Below are 24,431 nucleotides of genomic sequence, written 5' to 3'. Positions count from 1 at the left end.
TGAGTCAGCTCTGCTCCTGGGAGGGGCTACAGTGGAGAAGTCCCCAACCTCGCATGCACCGTTGCAAGAGCATCTGAACTGTACAACTGAGCCCCAACGAGGCTCACACCAACCAGAAAAGAGGCTGGAGGTAGAAGCAGCAACATCAGAGGCTTGTGCATCTGGCCAAGGAAACAGAGAAGCATCTCTTGTGGGAGGACCACCATTGACTTGGAATTACTGGACCTCATTGAGGGGTGTTGGATGGCGGGGGCCATTGCCTAAAACTGAGCCTCAGCTCTGGACTCTGGACAGTGAGGGAGGGCAAGTGACTACAATTCAGCCACAAACATGGGTACCAAGCATTGGGGTGTGGGATAGTGCAAGGCCCTAAGTCCCCACGCTGACTAGAGGGATGGGAGGGATCAAGACAAATGGTCTCAGAGTATACTCTGCTTCCCTGCTGCAATAAAGGACAGTTGCACTTTATCTGAGTGTCTAGAGTCCAGGAAGCCTGTGCTTGAAGATTCTGTACAGACTGACCTGCACCTTGGCAGGGGTGGCGGGGGTTACAGACAGCTTCCAGAAGCCCCCACCCTACATGGGTACTAGCCATACTGACTGGGAGATTCTTGAAGTTGCCATCCAGAAGAATAATTTTCCCAAGCTCTGGGTGGGATGAGGTTGATTAGCAACTAACTTCTTTTTGGATATATAACTTTCCTAAATCTTTTCACATGGACACTGTGTCAAGCAACTTTAAATATCTCTGTACTTTCCTTTCTAAGCTGTAGAAACACAGTCACCATGCCACCCCATAACAGCTTCTCTCAGATATGCCAAAACACCATTGATTCTGAGAAATGCAAAATAAAAGCAATAACAAATATTGCTCAGGGGATCAATAGGCAGAGATGCCCTGCCAGCATGTACTCAACTGTTTTACCTGGCCACAGAAAACAGCTGTATATCCAGTCAAAGCATTGCCTCCTCCTCTAGTCCAATATTGTCTGTTACAACTGCCAGGAGACTTTCAGGGTTCCAGGTAGAAATGTTTCCAGAGCTTGGCACAATTAATTAAGTTAATAAGTTATCAATTAAGTTGGGCACTTTCAAATGTAATTGGGAAACGTAATTAGTTAATTACCTGGAATTTTTGAATTGGCTTTCCTTGAGTGATAAATTAGTCAGCTATAGGAAAGTGAAAAGAAAGAAAGATGTTGCTAGGTGACAGGATCATCAGTGATGTTTAGCCAGATTTGTAAGGAAGAGTAAGGAGATGAGATTATAAAGGAGAAAGAATGGGAAAGTAAGAGACGTTTTGTTGCCTGAGGGGTAGAAAGAAGAAATTGGATTTTTTTAAAAAAAGAATGCCATTTTTACCTTCATTCTGGTAAAGCTTTTATTGTACTAATGTAATATAACTGTAAATGACAATTTAAAGATTCTTTTTCTACGTAAACATGCATTAATTAGTTGGCTTTTTAATGATTTCTTTAAGGTGTGTCTATTTTTCAGTAGCTTTCCAATGTCTTGAGTACTACTTATATGATCTTTTTGATTCACAAATGAAGCTGAGATTCAAGGCTAAATTAAGGGATTTTAATGCCTTAAACAATAGCCGCTCAGAGTGGTCTATTTGACCAGATGGGCGGGATATAAATCAAACAATCAAACAAACAAACAAATATTTAGTGGTCTTACAGTTTTGCTAAAAACACCTATCATTTTAACAGGGGCCTTATAATTGGCTGCTCCCAGGCTTTGGAATGCACTGCCTCAAGGAGCTAGAATGGCTTCCTCCCTCTTGTCCTTCCATCATCAGACAAACACATTCCTTCTCAGGCAGGCTTTTAAGCAATATGTTGAGATCTACGGAGTGCTCCAGTTATGAACTACAGTATAGGTATCGGCTATGGTTGAAACATTTGCCTATAAAATAGGTGTCACAATGCTTCCACACCCTGAGGTTTGGGAATTAAACCAATTAGGTTTCTCTGATCTTTTTGCACCATGGTGCTAAGAAAGACACACTCCACATCATCTTGTATTGTCTCAGCAGGACAGCACGACACATCTCAGTAGTCCTACAGCAGTACTGATAGTAGACCACAGTGATATGTAAGGCACTTGCATCTAACAAATAATACAGTGCTACAGTTATAATGTAGTTTAAGAATAGAACAGGGCAAGCTACCTCACTGTTGTGATTTAGGGTGAGGAGTGGAATGTGCAGCTATGACACCAATTTTTTTTTGGTGCCTTCCTGCAGTTTATAGCTACCATTTTCTATTTGGAGACAACGATTTGAAGGCAAGCAATGCCTCAGCTTTTCCAGTGCACTTCAGAGGATGGATTTGGTACTCACAGAAGCAGCCAACTAGATACAGAAGGATGCATAACTCTTCACCAGAAGGGGTCAACTAAGTTTTCCAAGACAAATCTTGCTTTATAGTTCTGTTTTTTTGCCCTTGCAATCAGCTAAAGGAAAGCTAAGCATTGGAGGGGTTGATATGCTCAGGGCACAAAACTCGACAAGACAGATTAGAATATGTTTGTGTTGACATGTTCTTAAAGAACATAATTTCTTAAAAAAAGAATAATGATATGCTTTTGATTGAGCTAGAAGAAAATATTATCATTCTAAAATTAGCTTGTTTGTCTTTGAGTTCCCTGTGAGTCTTCCACATTCAACATTTGCAAAAGGTGAGAAAAAAGGGTTTTTATAGATGTCCGCACTATGTGTGGTGCAGTGGATAGAGTAATGCAATGTGTTTGAATCCCTGTTCAGCTATGAAAACTCACTAGGGTCATGGAACTGGTAAACCATTCCCAAAATAGCTCATTTATCTTGAAAACCTGGCTAGGGCCACTATAAGTCAGTTTTGACTTGAAGGCACATAATGTATTGTAGACAAAACTTTGGACAAGTTCTGTCATTAATTTAATGAAACTAACAAAGTAGAAGCTAGCTATCTAATCAAACATCCTGAAGCTTTTCAAAGGTAGATTTGTATCTCCTCAAGATGAAGGTGCTATCCTTTGTCAATGTCATCACCACAACCATCCTTGAAATCAGAGATGCAGACCCTTAGCTGATCTATTAGCTTAATAAATGTCAAGTTTGTATTTCACCACTATGCCAATTAACTATTATTTAGTGGAGTTCTCAATAGTTTCTTGGCCAAAATCTAAGACCTAGCAACTGTAATGAATAGAAGGATACTGGGAATTGTAGTCACATAAAGAGACCTACTGGGATATGCCACAGTTTCACTAAGCTGCCACCAACCATTCCCTATAAGAAGTCACACAGACCAGGGATGAATTTTTAACAAATAAAAGAACAAGGTTTATTAAATAACACACAGGGAAAAATAAAAGGATCAAGTGAATAAGATACAGTAACGTGGCTTAGTCTCAATCATACATACACACAGTTTGGTTCACACAGAACACTTAACTTGAAGCACAGACCCTGAACCTATCAGGTTGGTACTGACTGACACACAGTAGTACCCTGTCTGACACACAGACTCCCACACCAGCTTCTTCTCTCAGCTCTTCTCCAGCTTCTCCTAACTTCTCCACACACGCTCCACATATATATACAGTACAGCCCCTCCTCCTGATGTCCCGCCTTCCACTCCCCATAGGATGGAACTTTCCCTCCAAACCCATGACAGACAGGTAACATCAGTGCTGTATGTAACAGTCATCACCACAACCATCCTTGAAATCAGAGATGCAGACCCTTAGCTGATCTATTAGCTTAATAAATGTCAAGTTTGTATTTCACCACTATGCCAATTAACTATTATTTAGTGGAGTTCTCAATAGTTTCTTGGCCAAAATCTAAGACCTAGCAACTGTAATGAATAGAAGGATACTGGGAATTGTAGTCACATAAAGATGGCGTTTGTTAGGTTCTGTGTAAGATGAGTTAAAAGCAATGGAATGTGTGAGACTGTTTTTGCAGATTTACTGCCTGGTACAGAGAAGCATGGACAGAGATAAGAAGGCAAGGCCAGAGAGAGGCCTAGAGAAGACCAAACAAGAATACAGCTTAATTAGAAGCAAGATAAGGCACATGTGGACTCATGAGAAATATGGATGGACAGTTGTGTTAAGCTTTCTTGCAATTAATAGGTTGACAGCTAGAAAGTGTCAAGAGGAAGGAGGTCTTAAGACATGTAGAAAAATATGTATGTAAAATGTTGGTTTGTGGCATGTGGAGGAATGCTTACAGAATGTAAGAGGGAAAAGGTTTGTTTTTTGAAAAGAGAGAAGGGGAGTGAATAGCCCAGGTAGAAACCAAGATTATTACTTAGCTAGATTTTAGTATTTTTTATTTTGATAATAATGACTGGATATGTCTTATGCTTAATGCTTTTGCACAACAACTGTATTCTAATGAAACTTACTTTATGTTTGTAATAAAAATAAATATAATTCTTACAGAGGACTGGTCTCTTAAAACAGCAAAGCCTACACTTAAATCCAGTGGAGATTGAAGAATGTCACTAAATAGCTACTGCAATTTCTAGGTCCTAATTTGTAGGGCTGTTGTGTTGTCTAAGGAAGCTCAAAGTCAATGCTTGATTGCTTTGGAAGTAAGCAAAGGTTTATTTTAAGGTCAAGATAGTCCATGAGGCTTAAGCTATGCACTTCTGAGGCTTAAATGACCTGCCTCAGAGATAAAGTTGGTAGTTTTGCACTCACAGTGACTCCTTGCCCAAACATCATACTCTCTTTAGGGAGAGGTGATCGTTACAGCAAGAAATTTTCAATTTTCAGCTTAAAAAGTGGGAAAGATGAGCTAATTGAGAGCATTTAAATTTTTTTTTTTACTGATTCATGGCATAAATTGCATAGTTTAATCAGATCCTGTATTTTCACATTTCATAAAACCCATGTCTCTCATGAGGTCCATCACCGAGTATCTGAAGAGTCTCCTCAGCAAGAGTGTCTTTATCTGCTTGTACATTTCTGGTTAACAAATGGTAATTCAGACCCTTCCTTATGTACTTGAATAATGTTACTGTCTATGATTGTTCCTTTCTTCTCTTTGCTACAGCTTGGAAGTGTTGTTTTTTAGACGAAAACTACCAGAATCTCCAGCCAGAATGACCAGCTGTATGAAATTATGGGAGTTGTATTCTGACACACCGAACTTATCCAAACCTTCTTTCCTTAACTTCTCATTTGCCTTGCCCAGCAGGCTATAATGGGAAGAACAGGTTGCTTATTATTGAAGGTTGAATAGGTCACATGCCATGAGGTACAGAAAGTAGGCCAAAAGTTACAGATGGTTCTAGGGTAGCAAACTGCCTGTCTCTTCAGATGGAAGACTTTCATCTTCTGTGGCAGTTTCAACGTAGGGAGTTTAGAACATCCAGGCCTCTTTGGGATGTCCTGGTTTTTCTATTCCCTTGTATGAAGGAAAAAAGGGTCATATTCAATGCTCCATAGGGTGCCTTCTAGTTCTGCAGCTCTAAGATGATTACGATGTTGTTGATGATGATAATCTGCATGGCAAACAATCGGGATGTTTCGCAGTTGGACTCCTATGGCTCACCAGGGGGTGAAGGCATCTCTCTGTTTCCTTTTGCTATGTCCTTTTGTTGTGTCATGGTATGTTGCTTATTTCTCCGTTTCATCCTACTGAGTTGAAGAAGCAAGCACCACAGAAGGATCTCTTGCACAGGCTATTAAGCCTTATGATATACTGTATGACTAGCTTATAGGGAGTATGAGTGTGTAGGGCAGAGTGGACTCAAATGTGGTCTGTGTTCACTATACTCCTTGTCTTGTAGTTTTAAGCTCAAAGCAAGATGACAGATGTGTAGGCTGCACCAGGTACTCAGGATCCTGCAATGCCCTTTCTTAGCCATGTGAACACCATCAGCAAGGGAAACTAAGACGCTATTTTACACCTTTAGGCCACTTTTTGTTTTTTGTTTCCTAATTTCAAATTGTTTAATCTGTCACTGGCTTGAGAATATGATGCAAGGGTCATTTGAAGCTCCTCCTGCAAATGCCAAAGACTGAATGTGATACCTCTTGCGCATGAAACATGTGCTCCATCACAGGGCTGAGGACCTTCCCCTTCCTATCTAGAAAAAGCTCAGGTGGAAAGATTCTGACTGTGTGTGTCATTGTGATGGAGGCCTTCAAACAGCATATCCATTACCATAAACTACAGTCATAACACAGTGCAAGTCTTCCTAATTCTCTCCAGCAATATAAAACATGGTCTCTTTTCACTCTCAACTGTTTCCCATTTGAATGAATGTCTAGAAGTCCCAATATGATAGTGATACAATCTACTCGGCCCTTCCTTCCTTCCTTTGCTTTCTTCTTCTCAGTAATGATGGTAAACCAATATCTATGCTGATCATATAACTCCTTGGAGGACCTAGACAAGCGCTTCCAACATTTTTAAAAACGAAACATCAATATTGCGACACAAACAATTTCTGTCTTTCTTATGGCCTTAATCAATTGTAATTAGACTGTATGGCAGCTGTTCCTTGAAGCTGGTCAGGAAAGCAATTATTCTTAAAAATGTAATAATGAAATTTATTATTGAGAGGATCGTACATGCCTCCATCAAACCATTTATCTTTATAGTTACCTTACACTGGTGGTATTACCTTCTTAATCACCACAAAGATACAATGCACGTCATACTTCTCCTTCTGGGTATACAGTGCAGAAGCTGAAACCTACTGGCCAGAAACCTATTAAAATTACACTGATGAAATTGTCAGTGTAAATTTCAGCTCTGAATTGATACATGTTAAGAAGTCATGGTAAGTAGTACCAGCAAATGCCTACTGGCAGGCTACTGGCAGTCAGGCTGGCAGGTTTCTGGCCATTGTGTATGTTTGGCCAACATAAGACTGCATGGCAAAGCCAAGCCAAGGAAAGTGTACTGCTTATATACCACCCCATAGCACTGAAAGCTCTCTCTGGACAGTTTGCAATTTAACTATGTAGGCTGTTCTCATGTAAACTCCAATTATTGGCTTTTTACTGAAGTCAATCTATCTTATATTTGGTCTTTCTCTTTTCCTGCTGCCTTCAGCTTTTCCTAACATTATTGTCTTTTCCAGAGAATCTTGCCATTTCATGATGTGCCCAAAGTATGAGAGCCTCAACATTGTCATTTTTGCCTCCAGAGATAGTTCAAGCCTGATTTGCTCTAGGACCCAGTTTTTCCTCTTTCCGGCAGTCCAGGGTGTCTGCAAAGCGCTCCTCTAGCATCATAGCTCAATTGAATCATTTTTCTTCCTGTCAGCCTTCTCCACTGTCCGGATTTCACACCCATACATAGTGATTGGAAATAGAAGAGTGTGGATGATCTTGGCCTTGACATAGTGGCAATATATAATTAGGTAAATTAGACAAGGTGGCCTTTGTTTACAAAGAACAATCTTCTATTTGAATTTATTCTTTGTTCAAAGGAAACAAGTAAAAAAGAAAAAGAATACCCCCCCTCCATTGATGAATATATTCATTATTCGTCACTTCATGAGGGCAACTTCGTGCTTCATGAGTCGTCCCCATCTCTACTCAGGACCCATAGGCATCTTGGGAAATGAAGGGGAAATGTTTAATTTCCCAATAAATTGCCACAGCTGATGATGTCATCAGCTTTTCACTGTAGAACTAATGGAACAGGATTTCATCCATAGAATCATAATATTGTAGAACTGGAAAGCACTCCAAAGGTCATTGACTCTAACCTCTTGCAACTAAAGTATCATTGACAGGATACTTTTTCTAGCATTATTGTCTTTTCCAGTGAATCTTGGCTCCTACTCACAATATGTTGAAAGTAAGGTAAAGGTAAAGGTTCCCCTTGACAATTTTTGTCCAGTCGTGTTCGACTCTAGAGGGCGGTGCTCATCCCCATTTCCAAGCCATAGAGCCAGCGTTTGTCCGAAGACAATCTTCCGTGGTCACATGGCCAGTGTGACTTAGACACGGAATGCTGTTACCTTCCCACCGAAGTGGTCCCTATATATCTACAGTACTTGCATTTGCATGCTTTCGAACCGCTAGGTTGGCGGGAGCTGGGACAAGCGACGGGAGCTCACTCCGTCATGTGGATTCGATCTTACGACTGCTTGGTCTTCTGACCCTGCAGCACAGGCTTCTGCGGTTTAGCCCACAGTGCCACCACGTCCCCCATGTTGAAAGTACGATAGCCTTAATTTAGTCATTTTAGCTTCTAGAGAAAATTCAGACTTAATTTGATCAGAACCTCCCTTTTCTGGATGATACACTGTATCTACAAAGATCTTCTCTAACGCCACATTATTTTATTTTTCCCTGTCGGTTTTCCTTGTGGTCTTTCATATCCATGCATAGGACTAGGATAACACAGTATTAGTGATCTTGCCCGGTGTACACAACATTTCCTTACACGTAAGCACTTTTTAAAGTTCTTAAGCACCTTTTTTTAGTTCCTTCATAGCTGCTCTTCTTAGTTTCCAGTCTTACTCTATTTTTTTGGCTGAAGTCTCTATTTTGATTGATAGTTGAATCAAGGTGTAGAACGTCTTGTGTCATACTTTACTGAGGAAAGTCCTCTATTTGAAAGGTAGTTAGAGTACAAAACATCAATTGATAGCATGCTCTAATTTACATGACAGACTACCAAGTTCAAAACTTTGCATTCACAATTAAAAGAAACTGTGCTAAAAATAAACTAGGAAGAAAGAGTGAAGTTTGTAGGCACAGAGGTCATGGGGTCATAGTCTTTCCTACAATTGTATCAATTATTCAATTTGCATTGATCTATTTAAATTAGAGCACAAGATGAAGTCCTGTTGCTTACTGTAGTAAGTCATAACTAGAATAGGTATATTGAATCAGTGGGGATCTGGTGAGTCAGCTCCTCTGTAAATTCCATTGATTTTATGAGCCTACTGTAGTTGGAATTTACTACATAGTCCGAATAGTCAAAGCTATGGTTTTCTCTGTAGTGATGCATTGAAGTGAGAGCTGGACCATAAAGAAAGCTGACCGCCGAAGAACTGATGCTTTGGAATTGTGGTGCTGGAGGAGACTCTTGAGAGTCCCCTGGACTGCAAGGAGAACAAACCTTTCAATTCTAAAGGAAATCAACCCTGAGTGCTCACTGGAAGGACAGATCCTGAAGCTGAGGCTCCAGTACTTTGGCCATCTCATGAGAAGAGAGGATTCCCTGGAAAAGATGCTAATGTTGGGAAAGTGTGAAGGCAGGAGGAGAAGGGGACGACAGAGGATGTGATGGTTGGACAGTGTCTTCAAAACAACCAACATGAATTTGACACAACTTCGGGAAGCAGTGGGAGATAGGAGGGCCTGCCGTGCTCTGTTCCATGGGGTCACAAAGAGTTGGACATGACTAAACGACTAAACAGCAACAACATTTACTACAATTTACTACATCAGAATTTCAGCCAATTATTTTATTTTGTTTTATTTTGGGTGCTGCAAGGCTTCTCTTTTGGCATTGCTTAGACCGCTCTACCCTTTCACCTCTGTAGCAGGAAAGCAGCTTTGTTTTGGGGGATGAAACAAACCAATTGTGTGATTAATGTTGTGCATGGAACTCCAGTTGGGATTACTACAAGCTCAAGACACAGTTGAGCTTAAAATACAACACAAACAAGAACTGAATAACCATAATGGGATTCTTTATGTTCAGGGCTCATAGAATCAACATGCACAGATGTCTGACTCTGTAAAATATAAGCCACCTTGATTTTAAGGCGCTTTTCATACTGCCTACTGGTTAAAAGGTGGAATATAACAATGCAAATACTAATAATAATAACAACAACTTTCATTTTAAAATGAATCACTTGGCTGTGCTTCCCACCAATTGGCTAATTCCTATTGTACTGAAGAGAAACCATAAAACTAATTTCTATTTGTTTGCCAATTGGTGGTACAAATCTGTGAAAGCAGATTTTACTTTGCTACTTGTTCCATTAAATGATGTATAAACACAAGCTAGTACATCATTTTATCTGGATGAAACTGAAATCCTGATCACCTGTTAAATGAGTCAGAGGATATGCTGTTCTGAAGTAATGCTGATTAATTATACTTTGAATCTTAGGTAAGAACAAATACATCAAATTATTTCTTAAAATCCAGCATCCATCAACAAAATTCAGCTGAAATTTTGCTAGTAGCATTCCAGGCCTCTATGTCGCAAAAGAGCAATTCAATTAAGTCAGTAGATTGCTTTGTAATTGCCTGCAGTCAAGCTATCCTGTGGCTTATTTCAAACATTAGGCCCATTGGAGCAATTGCTCTGTCAAAGTCTGTTTGTTTGAGGTTTTTCTTCTAGGTCTTGGAAAGAGTCACCAAGGCAAGGAAAACAGTGGATTTTCGAAAAGAGAAAAAGTAGGGGGTGGAGGCCCTGATGTTGTCTGATGTATCATGCTTGGACATCCTCATGCAGCCCATCAGTACTCAAATAATTATCTACATAAAATCACTGTAACATCCACAGATAGAAGTGGTGTGCCTTGAATGCCAGATGCTGTGGAAGATGAACAACAGAAAAGGACAACAAATATAACCTTTCTTAGTAGCCTTTCTTCTCTCCCCCCACCCCTGCTAATAAGGAAAACTGATTTCCAAACAGGCAATATGAGTGGAGGTAGGGAAGGGGGCTCATTCAGGGATATACTAGTATCCTGGAGGTTGAATGGAAAATTCCAACCAAATGGCACCAGAAGTGAGGCATCTAAAAATACCTGCTCCCCAAAACTAGTTGAAACCAGCTCTCAACTCAACTTACATTACAAGCACCATGCCTAGTGGATTTCTGCCATGAATATTTTCAGATTTTCATCCATAATTTGCCCTATGTCTGAGGAAGTGAATTTTATTCATGAAAGCTTACTTTGAACATTTGATTTTTAGTAATCCAAATAAAGGTTTCTCCTCTTCTATTTTTTTGTACAGAAAAGAACTTACTTGTGACAACATGGAGGCATCTTGTTGGCTCAATGTGAACACATCATGCCAGTCCTGTATTTAGTATTGTTTACCAGTTTCCAAGACTCATTCTGAATGTGACACTAACCTTTGAAACCCCAGATGGTTTAGATCCAGTACATCTAAAGCACTGCTTCCTAGCCTTTTTTGAGTTATGACTCCTTTTTATAACAACAAACCCACCACCACATCTGCATAAAAAGGTGGGACTCACACTGTTAATTGTGGTACTCCAAAGATGTCCAGTAACCCAGAAGTTGTGGTGAAAGTTTCCACCTTCCACAAAAAAGAAGAGTGGGGGAGGGGAAGATTATGGTGGCAGCTGGGACACCAATGCCTTTGTCTCTTGGCTGGGAATAAACAGCATTGAACTCATATTCAATGAAAAATAACCACAGCAACCCCCCAGAAAATATTTTGCAACCCCCTTGGGGGTTGCGATTCACAGGTTGGGAACTTGTGACCTAAAGCAATGGTTCCCCATCTTGGTCACCAGATGTTCTTGGACTAAAATTCCCAGAAGCCTTCGCTACTAACTGTGCTGGCCAGGATTTCTGGGAGTTGTAGTCCAAAATCATCTAGGGGTCCAAGGTTGAGAAGCACTGATTTAAAGGAATGCTTCCTCCTGCATGATTTTGTTCAGATATTATGAGCATCTTCGGAAGATCTTTTTCGAGTGCCACAACCCAAAATGATTTAATGAATATCTACACTTTTCTGTAATCGTTAACATCTGTTTAATATGCTCCCTAGGCAGATCATCTGTTGGGCACTTCATTAGCAACATTTAAATAAAAAGCTAACACCTTCCTTCTTCATCAGGCATTTAGTCCTTGATTTCTTGCCTTTCCCATTTTATGGTTATCACTGGTTCTCAAAGCTTAATGGTTTAAGCGTTTGATGCCAAATCAGCCTATTTATTTGTTTTGGTCTCTCTGTCATTTATTGTTTTGTGTTTTTATGTTTGTAAACTTGCTCCAAGGGCATTTGCCAGCAGTATATAAATAAAATGAGGAAGTAAATAAATGAAGAGCTGGCTGGATCGCTCAGTGAGTTAGGTATCTGTCTGTGGAGCCAAAGGGTGGGAATGTAATTCTCTCCCCCCCCCCCCAGTCCTCCAGGAAGAAGACTCAGTCTTTGTGGCCCTTGGGCAAGCTGTACAGTACCAGGATACCCCCAGAAGAAGGGAATGGTAAACCGCTACTGGTAAACCCTTTGTGCAGAAAACCCTGAAAAAATGTCACCATAAATCAGAATTAACCTGATAGCACACAATTATCATTTTAAGCCCCTTTCATGGATTGCTGCCTTGTCATGGCAAAGGGGCTTGAGTAACTCAGAGAAGCTATGGGCTATGCCGTGCAGGGACACCCAAGAGGGACAGGTCATAGTGGAGAGTTCCGACTAAACGCAATCCACCTGGAGTAGGAAATGGCAATGCCAAGAACGCCGCATAATCAGAAACAAAAGGCTAAAAGATATGACGCTGGAAGATGGGCCCCTCAGTTCAAAAGGTGTCCAACATGCTACTGAGGAAGAGCGGAGGACAAGGACAAGTAGCTCCAGAGCTAATGAAGTGGTTGTGCCAAAGCCGAAAGGATGCTCAGCTGTGGACGTGCCTGGAAGTGAAAGGAAAGTCCAATGCTGCAAAGAAAAATTCTGCATAGGAACCTGGAATGTAAGATCTATGAACCTTGGGAAGCTGGATGTGGTCAAACAGGAGATGGCAACAATAAATATCATCATCAGTGAACTAAAATGGACAGGAATTGGCAAATTCAGCTCAGATGATTATCATATCTACTATTGTGGGCAAGAATCCCATAGAAGGAATGGAGTAGGCCTCATAGTCAACAAAAGAGTGGGAAAAGCTGTAATGATATCAAAAATGATAGAACGATTTCAATACGAATCCAAGGCAGACCTTTCAACATCACAATAATCCAAGTTTATGCACAAACCACCATTGCTGAAGAGACTGAAATTGAACAATTTTATGAAGATTTACAACACCTTCTAGAACTGACACCAAAGAAAGATGTTCTTCTTATTCTAGGGGATTGGAATGCTAAAGTTGGGAGTCAAGAGATAAAAGGAACAACAGGAACGTTTGGCCTGGGAGTTCAAAATGAAGCAGGGCAACAGCTAATAGAGTTTTGTTAAGAGAACAAGCTGGTCATCACAAACACTCTTTTCCAACAACACAAGAGGTGACTCTATACGTGGAAATCACCAGATGGGCAATACCGAAATCAGATTGATTTTATTCCCTGCAGCCAAAGATGGAGAAGCTCTATACAGTCAGCAAAAACAAGACCTGGAGCTGACTGCAGCTCTGATCATCAGCTTCTCATAGCAAAATTCAAGCTTAAACTGGAGTAGGAAAAACCACTGGGCTACTCGGGTATAATCTAAACCAAATCCCTTATGAATACACAGTGGAAGTAAAGAATAGATTTAAGGAACTAGATTTGGTGGACAGAGTGCCTGAAGAACTTTGGATAGAGGCTCGTAACATTGTCCAGGAGACAGCAACAAAAACCATCCCAAAGAAAATGAAATGCAAGAAAGCAAAGTGGCTGTCCAACGAGGCCTCAGAAATAACAGAAATAGCAGAGAGGAGAAGGGAAACAAAATGCAAGGGAGATAGGGAAAGTTACAGAAAATTGAATGCAGACTTCCAAAGAATAGCAAGGAGAGACAAAAGGGCCTTCTTAAATGAACAATGCAAAGAAACAGAGGAAAATAACAGAAAAGGAAAAACCAGAGATCTGTTCAGGAAAATTGGAGATATCAGAGGAACCTATGGTGCAAGGATGGACATGATAAATGACAAAAATGGAAGGGACCTCACAGAAGCAGAAGACATCAAGAAGAAGTGGCAAGAATACACAGAGGAATTATATCAGAAATATTTGGATATCCCGGACAACCCAGGCAATGTAGTTGCTGACCTTGAGCCAGACATCCTGGAGAGTGAAGTCAAGTGGGCCTTAGAAAGCCTGGCTAACAACAAGGCCAGTAGAGGTGATGACATTCCAGTTGAACTATTTAAAATCTTAAAAGATGATGCTGTTAAGGTGCTACATTCAATGTGCCAGCAAGTTTGGAAAACTCAACAGTGGCCAGAGGATTGGAAAAAATCAGTCTACATCCCAATCTCAAAGAAAGGCATTGCCAAAGAATGCTCCAACTACCGTACAATTGCACTCATTTCACATGCTAGCAAGGTTATGCTCAAAATCCTACAAGGTAGGCTTCAGCAGTATGTGGACCGAGAACTCCCAGAAGTAAAAGCTGGATTCTGAAGAGGCAGAGGCACTCGAGACCAAATTGCTAAAATATGCTGGATTATGGAGAAAGCCAGAGAGTTCCAGAAAAATATCTACTTCTGCTTCATTGACTATCCAAAAGCCTTTGATTGTGTGGACCACAACAAGTTCTTAAAGAAATGGGAGTGCCTGACCATCTTGTCTATCTCCTGAGAAACCTATATGTGGGACAGGAAGCAACAGTTAGAACTGGATATGGAACAACTGATTGGTTCAAAATTGGGAAAGGAGTACGACAAGGCTGTATATTGTCCCCCAGCTTATTTAATTTATATGCAGAATACATCATGCAGAAGGCTGGACTGGAGGAATCCCAAAACGGAATTAAGATTGCCGGAAGAAATATCAACAACCTCCGATATGCAGATGATACCACTCTGATGGCAGAAAGTGAGGAGGAATTAAAGAACCTTGTAATGAGGGTGAAAGAGGAGAGTGCAAAAAACCGCCTGAAACTCAACATCAAAAAAACTAAGATCATGGCCACTGGTACCATCACCTCCTGGGAAATAGAAGGGGAAGATATGGAGGCAGTGACAGATTTTAGTTTCTTGGGCTCCATGATCACTGCAGATGGAGACAGCAGCCCCGAAATTAAAAGACCCCTGCTTCTTGGGAGGAAAGCGATGACAAACCTTGACAGCATCTTAAAAAGCAGAGACATCACCTTGCCAACAAAAGTCCGAATAGTCAAAGCTATGGTTTTTCCTCTTGTGATGTATGGAAGTGAGAGCTGGACCCACCATAAAGAAAGCAGACCGCCGAAGAATTGATGCGTTTGAATTGTGGTGCTGGAGGCGGCTCTTGAGAGTCCCCTGGACTGCAAGGAGAACAAACCTATCAATTCTAAAGGAAATCAACCCTGAGTGCTCACTGGAAGGACAGATCCTGAAGCTGAGGCTCCAGTACTTTGGCCATCTCATGAGAAGAGAAGACTCCTTGGAAAAGACCTTGATGTTAGGAAAGTGTGACAGCAAGAGGAGAAGGGGACGACAGAGGATGAGATGGCTGGACAGTGTCTACTAAGCAACCAACATGAATTTGGTGCAACTGCGGGATGCGGTGGAGGATAGGAGGGCCTGGCATGCTCTACTCCATGGGGTCAGGAGGAGTCGGACATGACTAAATGACTAAACAACGACGATCATATTAAGCAAATAAAGAATTGTGGCAAAGCGAGAGGAGAGTAGGATGAGGGTCAGAGGTGTTACTGGGCACACAGACTGGTGATAAGCAGATGACTAGCTCTCTCTGTATGGAGAGAGTAACATAGAATGCCCTTCCTATGTATGCTTGAGACTTTACTGGAGCAAAGCAGAATTGAAACATGGTAGTGTGCAAAGGACTCATGGAGATCCTAACCTAAATGTTACTGTTCCAGTATTCTCTCCATAAATTGCCCAGTAATTGTGAGCAACTGCAGATGTCTCTAGAGATGATGCAGGATGCAATGACAAAGCATAATGATGTGCTTTATGGATGAGATTCAACATTAAGTAAAAATTTCCTGGCTTTTGTTGATTTTGTCACAACCTTAACATTTTTTTAAACTAAAGATCATTAAGCTGCAAAAATATATATATACACACCCTGCTGCATTCTAAACAAGATTTATGATGCTATGGTGAGATAAATCTTAGTTTTAGATTTGAGTAATAGCATGATTTACTTCCACAGCAGCTGAAGGGTAAAAAAAGAAAAGAAAAGAAAAGAGAGAGATCTGAATGAAAAATAATACTGGTTAATGCAAATATGCAGAATTTTCCCAACTATTTAAAGAAAAGCACATTCCATACTAAGAATGAATAAATCAAACTCCAGAGTTGTGCAGTACTATTTTGCAGCTTCCTTCCTGAACTATTAGGGTCTCCGAGGGGCAGTTGGCAGTCCATTGATGTACTTTTAGACCCTGGATTGACTCTGCCCACTAAGGTGCTGATTGAATTCTTCAAGATAGGAGGAAATATAAGAAGGTGTGTTGTTGTATTACTAACAGTGCCTGAAATTCTGTTGCATAGTAAGTTGAATCAATGGGAATTTGGTGAGTACTCCTCCATATTTTCCATTGATTCAAATGGGCCTGTTCTAATTACAACTTACTATGTTAAGTAAGTCATGACTAGAGTAGGTCCATTTGAATCAATGAAACTTATGAAGGGGTTGACTCACCAAATCCCTACTTATTCTGTGGGCCTGTTCTAGTGCAACTTAGTACACTAAGCACCAGGACTTCAGCCAGTGCCTTCCTGAGCTCTGATGTATTCTTGGTGCTGGTTCCATTCTGGCTTCTGTCCGGCTCTTAGATTGTCCTTTGGTTCTAATTTGCTGGTTGCTCCTGTCTCCTGGTTTGCCTTCTTTGCCCAATGTCTGGTCCACCATTATCACTTGTAGCTAGGAAGCCTTGTTTTATTAACGTTCCCCCTTATGCAGATATAATTATCTTTATAATCTTCTCTCCAGACTTGCATGTCAATGTGAGAAGCTCTAAGTGACATCTACATGTGTGGGGATGTTTTGGCAGGCTTGGCTTACATATGCACTTTCTTCTCTTCCATCCATTTAGTCCTACATGAGTTCAGATACACTCCCAAAATGGGCTATATCAACAGGTCTAAGGACGTGCAGAGGGCTTCATAACTGAAGGGGGGATTAGATTCCAGGTCTCCTCAGTTCAGCATTTCAGCCGCTACATCATGCTATCTTCCTCCTCTTGGCAGATGCACACACGCTTGGGCACAAGTCTTGCACCTATTGCAATCACCATGTTTCTGTCAGCTTCTTTCCACCACCCCCTTCCCTTTTTTGAATTAGTGATATTAAAGTGCACAGAAAGAGCCCTGTTGCCTCAGACCAAAGACCTATATAGTTCAGTATTTCGTTCCCACAGGAGCTGAACAGGTGCTTTGGGAAGCAGACAAGTACTTCTGTTTTGCTCTAACAAAATAGCTTCTGTTCTCCTCTCCTCTCCTATCTTTTCAGATTTTTCATTCTTTAAAAAAAACAGTCTCTCACTTGTACTTTCTCTCTTTCTCATTGGTGTTTTTCCCCCCTTGAAGTATATCAGAGGTAAGGAAACAGGTTGAGAGCCAGTGAGGTGGCTGGATCAACACTTGAAAGAACATTTGTACCAGGAAAAGGCCATGAGAGGAAAAGTATATGAATTCTTGGGAAGAAAGAACTCCCACTCATGAAAAGAGCTTCGATGTCTCTGCAAATAGTTTTCTGAACCCACCAGCTCAATCTACTGCAGTGGTTTAAGGCAAACTACATAAGATATGACAGATAATACCAATGTAGGCTTCATGTTCCACTGTGAGTAGCTCTTAAAATAGATTATAATAAGTTATATAGGATGTTATAGGACAGAAAGGATCCTCATATTCTTGAATGCCTAATAGAATGGGCTAAGAACCAGAAATTACATTATGGATTCTCGATAAAGAAATTGGTGGCCATTAGTTTGCAAGAACTGAGAAGACCTCTTTGTGATAGGCTTTGTTGCAGGTCATTACTTGATAGGCTTATCATAAGTTAGAAGTGATTTGATGTTACATAACAAGAACCACGGGAAAATTGGCACGCCAGCCAGCCGTGACTAAGGTAGGTCTGACATGAAGGCACTTACAGCCCTCCAGATGTTATGGACTGTATTTCCCACAATCCCTCACTGTTAGTTATGCTGATGAGAGCTGATGGTAGTTCAGTAACCTCTGGAAGACTACCAGTTGCCCACCACAGGACTGTAGAAGACTGCAGTAAAGCCATCATTAAGGTAAGTCTCCAGCAGTCCCCTTTATTGCATTTTGTTCTTCCGTATACGTAATTGCCCCATATGTAAGCCCTTTTAAGTATTCCTTTAGAGTTGTAGGTTGCTCGTAACAGTTTAAAAAGGAATGAGTATAACTGAAGAACGTCACCTACACATACTGCTTCCACTCCTCTGGTATGGAGATTGATTGATTGATTGATTGATTGATTGATTGATTGATTGATTGATTTGGCACTTTTCTCCTAAGACTCTTTCTAAGGACTTATATCTTATCCTATCTAGGCATCAAGCCTATCGTATCTTCATGTGCTAGCAATTAGAAGAATATTTCAAATGGTTCTGAGCCTTTGTATGTCTCATAGGCTTTTTATAGCCCAAATGGCAGGCTTTAAAAAATATTTCATATATGTTTCAGGAAGTGGGTTTTAATCTATGAAACTGCACATAGAAACACATCTGTTGATCTTTTAGGTGCCAAAATATTTTGTCCTTTCCCCCCCCCCTAACATGCACAGAAGGTGGGTTAGGTTGACAGAGTCCATATGTAAGAAACACATTGTCTAGCAAATGGCCTTTATGGACAGTGTGTCCACTAACTTGATGATCCTCCTTCTATCTATTGTATTTGCTCTAAAGTAGGGCTGTGCACAAGTCTCCTGATTTACTTCACAGGCAAATGCTTCACTTCAAAATGATTTGCTCTGAAGTGATCTGGACCTCACCTGATTCAATTTGTTCCCATCATCCCAAATCTATTTGTAATGTGTCCCATTGACTTGAATTAAAAAACTAAAATAGCAATAACTTTTTATTGTAAGTTTTTTAAATTGATGTACCTGAAATTTGGTTATGCAAATCAACCTAGAGGAGGGAATAAATCTGCCAGATTTCAGACAGTAAGCTTTAAAGGTTTGTATACTTGGCACTTTTAAAATTTGCTTTATATAAAAAAAGTGAAGCAATTATGTATCATGTCAGTGTGTCAACTTGGGCTCCAGATTTAAACTGATTTGTACACTCCCATTGCTTCAGAACTGAATCTGGGCCATTGATCTGGACATTATACTTGGGTATTCTGAAATGTGAGACCTTCTCTCTCTCTCTCTCTCTCTCTCTCTCTCATACACACACACACACACATTCACAATACTTTGTAAGCTCTGTGGTTCTGTTAGAAATTTTAAAAGGTTAATACAAAGAAGAGGAGGAAATTGTCTGCTAATTACTTTTGCTTTCTTGGATGTTAAATTTAACAACAGGAGACTGAGGGATTGTTTTCTCATTGGCTTGCTTCTTGCAGATTTCCATAGATGTACGCAGTCTTGACTATTTACACAACCTTAGTGGATGGGATAAGTACTAGAAGGACTGCCAGTTTCTCTCACCATGGTAGTTCCTTGTGATCTCCTTGAATTATTTACTTCACTCTGCTGGGTTCTTTTTTTAAAATTGAAATCTCATAATGGTTTTTATGATGCCATAGGTTGCGAAATGTTAATAGTTGAAATGTTTGGGTATTATTAGGTTTAATGTGAAAGGTTATGACCACTATGCTATCCAGAACCACTCTCAAAACCTAATTGCCATGAATGATAATTTGCCCTGACTTTTCTTACACAATGCCATATTACTCTGAGCATGTGGAATGGTTAGATAAATAAATAACTTTAATTGCTAGTGAGCTCATTACATGCAATAAAAGGTTGTACCTACCTATTCATCAGTAGAGTAGTTTAATGCTAATTAACACATGGCAGAACAGATAGCTGCATGCATGTACATGTAGAGTTGCAATACAGTGGGGTCTTGACTTGAGAACTTAATCCGTATTGGAAGGCGGTTCTCAAGTCAAAAAGTTCTCAGGTCAAATCTGCATTTCCCATAGGAATGCATTGAAAACCATTTGATCCGTATCTGCCCTTTTCCGTCCATAGAAACTAATGGGAAGCTGCTATTCCGCCTTCGACCACTAGAGGGGGATATTTTGTTTCCTTTTTTTCTTAGGTCAAGAAAGGTTCAGGGAAGGCAGGGAAAATACAGTCCAGGTAGTACAGTACCAGGCAGTCCAAAGACTGTCTCCCAATCCACTCTCTAAACGCTGGGAGGAGTGAGGAAGCAGACAGGCACCCTTTTCACTGGCCAACAGTTAAATGAAAGTTCACATTTTGCACTTTCCCTGCCTCCCACGTGGGTTTTTTTCAGTTCTTAACTCAAATCTAAGTATGTAAGTCAAGTCAATATTTTCCTATGAGAGTGGTTCTTAAGTCAAAATGTTCTTAACTCAAGCCGTTCTTAAGTCAAGACCCCACTGTACAGATAATCAATAGTATCTCCCTTGACAGCATCCAAAATCTGATTATAAACTCACAGACTTCTTCCTCGTGCCTCCTTTTCTTGTCACACAGTTAGTCCCACTTAAGAAGATCTGTTTTTCTTCTTGACCTTTCTGTTCCATCTGTGCTGAGTCATTTATCCCTATTAGCTCAGTGTTTTATCCAGTTTCAATACATGCAGCAATGAAACCCATGTGGCAACAAAAAAATTACTTTGCTCATGAATCCTGCATGTTCCAATCACATCTCACCAAACCAGAGCTTCAATGAGTTGACATCCAATGCAAACTTATTCTCCAATATCCATTAATGGAATTAACAGCCTAAAGAGACAAGAGAAGGTTCAAAGAATCATTTCTTCTTTGCGTAGGTCAGGTTTAAAAAAATTATTTTGTGTTGAACCTGCAAATGTGGCATAAAAATTAAATGTCTGTGATATAGGGATATGAAGAAATTTGCTAAATTATTCATCCTTGACAAAGATACATTACCTCAATTAGAGATAGAAATCCTCAGTTCCCTGATCCTTGCAAGTGAGAAAGAGGAACTGGAAAATTAGAACCTGCAGGGCATTTGTCCCCTGTTTGATGTGCTGAAAGGTTGGGTTGGTCTGCTCTTTTTTTCTGGTGTACACATGTGGGCATCACTGGACTGTACCAATTTGCCCCTACCCAGACCTTTTTGAAACCTTGTCAGGACATTCTGCTATTTTGGTGTGGGTTGGAGGGCTCCAGTTTCATCTGTTTCCCAGGGAGCGTGGTTGCTTGGAACAGAAAAAACGAGAGCTTTGTAGCTCCTTCTAGTGTCAATTTCTGGTATTTTTTAAAAATCACTTTTATTTACACAATAGAAGATCTGCAGTACATAAAGATGTTCATATTTGCAAGTGCATCAGTGATGAATTCAGTTGTGTATATTCAACAGTGTAGGTGAGTTTGTATATGAGATGACAGGGAAGGTGAAACAGTTAGAAGATTTCACAGCTTGACTTCAGACAATGCTGGTCAGCCCTGACCAAGAAAATGCCACTGGTCAGCTTCTTTGGAGACTGAATGTTCTTCCACAGCAGGTGGTGCCGATTGAACAATAGCTTGGATATCCTTGTCATTACAACAATAGGGACTGGTGTCAACCAGGAGATTGGTACATTTTAGGGCTCCTCCATTAGCCTTTTTGTGAACAAGAGCTTTGCAGTATTCATGGGTGGACTTAATGATTTCAAAAGCAAATGCCTTGTCTTTAAATGTGCCATTGAAAGCCAACTGATTCCCTGGTTTTTCATTGGGGACATTATATAATTTGAACCAGTCAACTGTTGCTTCAAGATAACCTGGTTTGAACTTCTTGATATCTTCAGTATCGTGGATTTTCTGTGATTCTGGATCATTAGCACTGATAGCAATGATCTTCCAATCAGTTTCTTCCTCATCAATCAGGCCTAGAAGTCCAAGGACTTTCACCTGAACAACCTCACCAGTACGGCGAATCTGTGAGCCAATTTCACAGACGTGAGATCATTGTCACCACAGCATCATGTATCATCATCTTTACAGCTGGGATCTTCCCAAGTCTGAGGTAAGGCACCATAATTCCAAATATAGCCCTTATGGGAAAAGATATTTGCCACATATCCCAGCTTTCCTTTCTTCACATCTTGCTTGATGGGATTCAACTGCTCCTTGGTGGCAATCTCCATTTTAGCATTTGTCCAGCGAGGTACTTCTACAATCATATTAAACAGCATCTTGTTTTCACTGATCTTTGATCTCTTTGCAGGAATCTCCATATCCTCATTGGATCCAAAACACAGAGGAATGTCTGTGTGTTCTCATGAAACAGAGAAATATCTTTTCCCTTTGGATTCATAAAGCAGAGGCAGTAATCGGGCGAATGGAGCTGCCCATGCTGTTCGGTGCCGTACTGAGCCATCAGGCTGCTGTGCCAGCCACAGGCCCCTGGCCACGGCTCCAGAAACCGCACAGGAGGGGTGCTTTTCCTGCAGGCCAAGAGGCAGCGCTAAGCCGCCATCCACGGCCAGAGCAGCTGACCCAAAGTGGACCCTGCATGCATGTCGATGCCTTCCGCTTCTCTCAATTTCTGGTATTCAGAACAGGCTTACTAGCTGCAGTGCAGGAAACCCAGTATTAGAGGCTCCCTGATAAATAGCTGCTCAGTCTCGGTTTGAAGGTTCCTGGGAAATGAGAGACAACCTCTCTTTTAAGTCATTGGCTCCATTCTTGGAATGGTCTTACTGTTAGGAAGTTTCTCACACTGTTCAGCTTATCATAGTCCTTTCATATTTACAGCTTTGTCATGTTTATGCTGCAGACCCAGCTTTTCAGGCTTTTAACTATCATAATTGAATCCCTGAATGCATTCTGAGAGTTAAGATAGTTTTTAATGTTTACTTGGTTTTATTTATTTAATTGTATCTTAATTAGTGTATAGTTTAATTGTTTTTAATGTTTAACTTATTATGTTTTAAATTCTATACGTTTTAATACTGTGACTTGTCTTGGAGCCTCTTATTGGGACAAAGGTGGCCTACGAAACAAACAAACAAACAAACAAACAAACAAACAAACAAACAAACAAACAAACAAACAAACAAATAATAATAGGTTTAGTTATATCCTTAATTCCCTGGTCATGCTGTATGTGTTTCACAAGCATATTCAGATGACACAGGGCCAATGAGGTACAGAATTTAGAATGCTGAAATGGGACTTCAGAGGTCAAGCTTCTTAACTTCCACTGAGTCATAAATATCATTGAGAAGTCTTGGGTCAGTCTCTCTCCCTTCACATCATCCAGCATTGTTCTGAGGGTAAAGTAAGGAGGAGGAAAGCCATGTATACTACTTTGAGCGCATAAGGGAAAAGACAAAAGTGTAGGCCCTAATCCTGTTACTTCCTTTTTCTGACACAAGTGCAATGGCATAAATATCAGAAGTGAATTGTTGCTAGTTCAGAAGTTGCTGATTGTATTTGTTGTGAAACATAAATCCTGCAACTTGGAGCACAATGAAGAGTACAAAACTCCTAAACTAGTAGTGATTCACTGCTGTGATTTATGTTGTTGCACTTGCTCTGGTGTACCTAAATAACAGGGTTCTGACCATAGCATCAAGTTACAGAAGAACTAAGTATTAAATGGTTATTATTCAGAAATGGTCAATGCAATGACAAGAACATATTTTACAGTTCTCAAGAAAGACACAAGTTCAAATACTGGAAAACAGCTGTTAAAAAGATAAATTTGAAGTGCTCTCAAAGGCCATTTTATGGGACTTGTGAAGCAAAATTTAAACCGCTCTTAGGAGAGGTTGTCAGAAAACGTACAAACAAATTCATGTGAAAAGGAAAATGGGGAGAACATAACAACACAAAAGCTGGCATTGTGGGAACACATCTAATTCTAGCCAGTATTGTTCAGGATGATTGTTTGTGCCTATTGCAGACAAAATGGAAATTTTTGTGGAGTTTTGTAAGTGGCTGGAAAATCATTTCTAATGGTTCTGTGTCTAGGGGGAAAGGATAGTTAAGAAAAGGAAGGAGAAAGAATACAAAACGTATGTATTCCCCACATCTGTAATAGATGTTTGCAGAAATGCAACCTGGTATTTCATTATTATTAGCACTGTCTACAAAGCCATGTTTGTTCCTTGCTGTCAGAAAGTGTTAAGAGAGACCAATCTTTCAGAGCTGTTGTGAATACAAGATAAAGACTGTCAGAAAATTAAAGGTTCTTCATAAATGTTGATGTCTTGAGTGGAACTACATAAAAATAAATGGCCAGTAAATCACTCACTACAAATAACCTTACATTTTTCATATGGCTTTCCAAAGCTAGAAAATAATTACATGATGCATTTACAAAATCATGTTCACCAGGAAAATCTTGAAATCGCTTTATATACTGGATGAATAGCATATATAGTCAATAAAAGTAGAAAGACAGAGAATGGTGATAATGGTGTTTGGAATTAAACCCTCCCTTTAGACTTAG

General features: G+C 40.2%; 1 pseudogene across 1 annotated transcript; it reads right to left on the bottom strand.

The window, feature by feature from the left end:
* Window positions 1-15,416: 15,416 nt before the first annotated feature.
* Window positions 15,417-22,367, bottom strand: LOC110085123 (inorganic pyrophosphatase 2, mitochondrial pseudogene; annotated as a pseudogene). Its single transcript, XR_013545305.1, has one exon. The product of XR_013545305.1 is annotated as an inorganic pyrophosphatase 2, mitochondrial pseudogene (transcript).
* Between the last annotated feature and the right edge of the window lie 2,064 nt (window positions 22,368-24,431).

The sequence above is a fragment of the Pogona vitticeps genome, chromosome 4 (assembly GCF_051106095.1).
Source record: "Pogona vitticeps strain Pit_001003342236 chromosome 4, PviZW2.1, whole genome shotgun sequence".
NCBI lineage: Eukaryota > Metazoa > Chordata > Lepidosauria > Squamata > Agamidae > Pogona > Pogona vitticeps.
The sequence above is the reverse complement of the archived record's forward strand: the minus strand, read 5'-3'. Positions and strand labels throughout refer to the sequence as shown.